The 2879-nt window shown below is 45.5% G+C and overlaps 1 pseudogene; it reads left to right on the top strand.

Moving 5' to 3' along the window:
• Positions 1–467: 467 nt before the first annotated feature.
• On the top strand, positions 468–984 carry LOC145714101 (signal peptidase complex catalytic subunit SEC11A pseudogene; annotated as a pseudogene).
• Positions 985–2879: the final 1895 nt, after the last annotated feature.

Raw genomic sequence — 2879 nt, 5'->3', positions numbered from 1 at the left:
TGCTCTTGGCATAGAGAGAGGTTACCAGTATCGCAGAGGGGCCGGACCCTGTCTAAGCTTAACAATGCAACATGAGCGGGAGGGTAATAAACGCACTTCAGGGACTTGAGAGGAACAAGAGAGAATTTCCAACTGAAATTGGAGAAGGCTTCACAGAGGAAGTGGCAGTTTTGAGCAGGCAGAGACGGAAATGAGGGTAAGAGGAGGGAAGGACGCTGTAGGCAAAGGAAATACAAGTCCAGAGATGGAAAAGGAATGAAGGGCAGGGTAGGAAACACGGAATTGGTATCCAGGGAAATGGGGGGGGAGACAGGGTGGAAAGATGGCCTAACTTGGATTTTGGTCTTCAGACATTGGCCACAACTGAAGGATTAAGAGAGAGGGCAGGTCAGGCTGAGCGATGCACTTTAAAAAGTTAACTAGCTGAGGCCCTCTCCGCTGCCCGTGTCGCCCTCGCCGGCCCCACCATGCCGTCTCTAGATTTTGCGGACCGTGTGCGGTAAATGCGTAAGCACCTGCTATATTATCAAGTCCTAAATTTTGGAATGATCGTCTCCTCGGCGCTAATGACCTGGAAGGGGTTGACGGTCATCTGGAAGGGGTTAACAGCGTGGAACCTGCATTTCACAGAGGAGATACTCTCTTTTTAACCAATCGAGTTGAAGATCCCACCCGAGAGGGAGAAATTATCGTTTTCAAGGATAGAAGGAAGAGAGATTCGTATAGTTCACCAAGTCTTGAAGATTCATGAAAAGCAAAATAGACCCGTCAAGTTTTTGACCAAAGGAGATGATAATGCGGACAGTGACCGAGGCCTCTATTTAACATGGGCAACACTGGCTGGAGAAAAGAGATGTCGTCGGGGGAGCAAGGGGATTTGTCCCTTGTATTGGGATTGTAACGATCCTCATGAGTAACTAGCCTCAGTTTAAGTATGCAGTACTCTTTTTGCTGGGTTTGTCTGTGCTGGTCCATCGTGAGTAAGAAGTCTGCCTTGCTGTTCCTAGAAGGTGCGGTACTTTTCATTACTGAATGTTTGGAGTAGGGTATTGGCCTCTGATTGGTGGAGTGGCGAATACACAGGTTGGCACTTCTTGCTTGCTAGCAATGGTTTGCATTCGTTTCTGTTTCCACACCAGGGTGTGGGTGGGTGGGTGCATGGGCGGCATGGTGGGCACTCGAGGGGACTCTCGATCACGGGATTTCATATGTTGCCATTGTCACACTTCCACATTTTTGTACGTTGGTGAATTTTTTATATTAGGAGGTTGAGCCGAAACATAGTTAACCAGCTGACATGCAGACCAATGGAATATAATAACGAATCCAGAAATAAACTTTCACATTTATGGTCAGTTGATTATCGACAAGGGTGCCAAGACAAGCCAAGGGGAAAGGAAAGTATTCCCAGCAAATGGTGCTGGGAAAATTGGATATCCATATGCAAAAGGATGAAGAAAACATAGGAGGAAAGCTTCATGACATTGATTTGGGGATACGACATAAAAAGCATAGGCAGCAAAAGAAAAATTAATTAGACTACATCAAATTTTTAAAAGGTTTTTGTGCACCGAGGGACACTATTAACAGAGTAAAAGGGCAACCCACAGAATGGAAGGAAACCTTTGCGGATCATATACATGATACAAAATAATATCTAGAATGTATAAAAACTCTGGCAGCTCAATTACCTCAAACACACGTGGGTTCGAGCCCGGCATCGGGCTCTGTGCTGACAGCTCTGTGCTCTCTGGCCCCTCCCCTGCTCTCTCTCTCTCTCTCAATAAATAAACTTAAAATTTTTACCAAAAAACAGGTACAGAGTTTCAGTTTAGGAAGATGAAAATTTCTGGAAATGGACGGTGGTGATGGCTGCCTAACAACGTGAATGCCACTGAACAACATACTTAAAAATGGTTAAAATGGTAGATTTTATGTTATGTGTATTTGAACACCATTTTTTTTTAAAAAGTGAAGCCGGCAATAGTGCGGGTGAGGAGAGGAACCTGAGACAATTGGTTCTGCCGGAAGGAAGTGGCCACGTTCCCGATTTGACACAATGCAGTCTGGACCGCAACCATCTGAATGCAGACAGGAGCCCTCTGGGCCTGATGGATTCAGGCTCAGAAGTTCTATGTTGACAGATTTTTCACTCCCTTTCCCAATGTGAAAACTTTTGGAGGCTGACGTTTGGAGGTAATATTCGTTCACTGCTGTCTGGTGAAGAAATAGTCTGAAGTCAACCCACACGATTACTTGTGCTTCCTGGACTATATCTACTTTTTTTTTTAATTTTTTTTAATGTTTATTTATTTTTGAGAGAGAGACTGAGCTGAGGAGGGGCAGAGAGAGAGAGAGAGGGAGACACAGAATCCGAAGCGGGCTCCGGGCTCCGAGCTGTCAGCACAGAGCCCGACGCGGGGCTCGAACTCACAGACCGCGAGATCATGACCTGAGCCAAAGTCGGACGCCCGACCGACTGAGCCACCCAGGCATCCCTGACTTCAACAACCTTGACTCAAAGCGCCAAGTGTTATCACTGCAGTAGCAGCAACTTGTTAAACAGTTTCCTTGAGGTGTAATATACATGCTATAAAATGCACCTGTGTTAAGTGTACTTCCTCCTTCCCAGTTTGCCATTTATTTCTTTTTCTTGCCTAATTGCCCTGGCTACGACATCCAATATGATGTGACATGGAAGTGGCAAGAGTGAACATCCTTGTCTTGTTCCCATTTAGGGAGAAAACGTTCAGTCTTTCACCATTGATCTGATGTTAGTTATGGGTTTTTTCATAGATACCTTTGATCAGGTTGAGGAAGATGCCTTCCGTTCCTAGTGTGTCAAGTGGTTTTATCATGAAAGGGTGTTAGCTGTTGTC

This window comes from Panthera onca, chromosome X (assembly GCF_046562875.1).
Source record: "Panthera onca isolate mPanOnc1 chromosome X, mPanOnc1 haplotype 2, whole genome shotgun sequence".
In the NCBI taxonomy this organism is placed as follows: domain Eukaryota; kingdom Metazoa; phylum Chordata; class Mammalia; order Carnivora; family Felidae; genus Panthera; species Panthera onca.
Note: the sequence above shows the minus strand (reverse complement) of the source record. Positions and strands in the feature narration are given on the sequence as shown.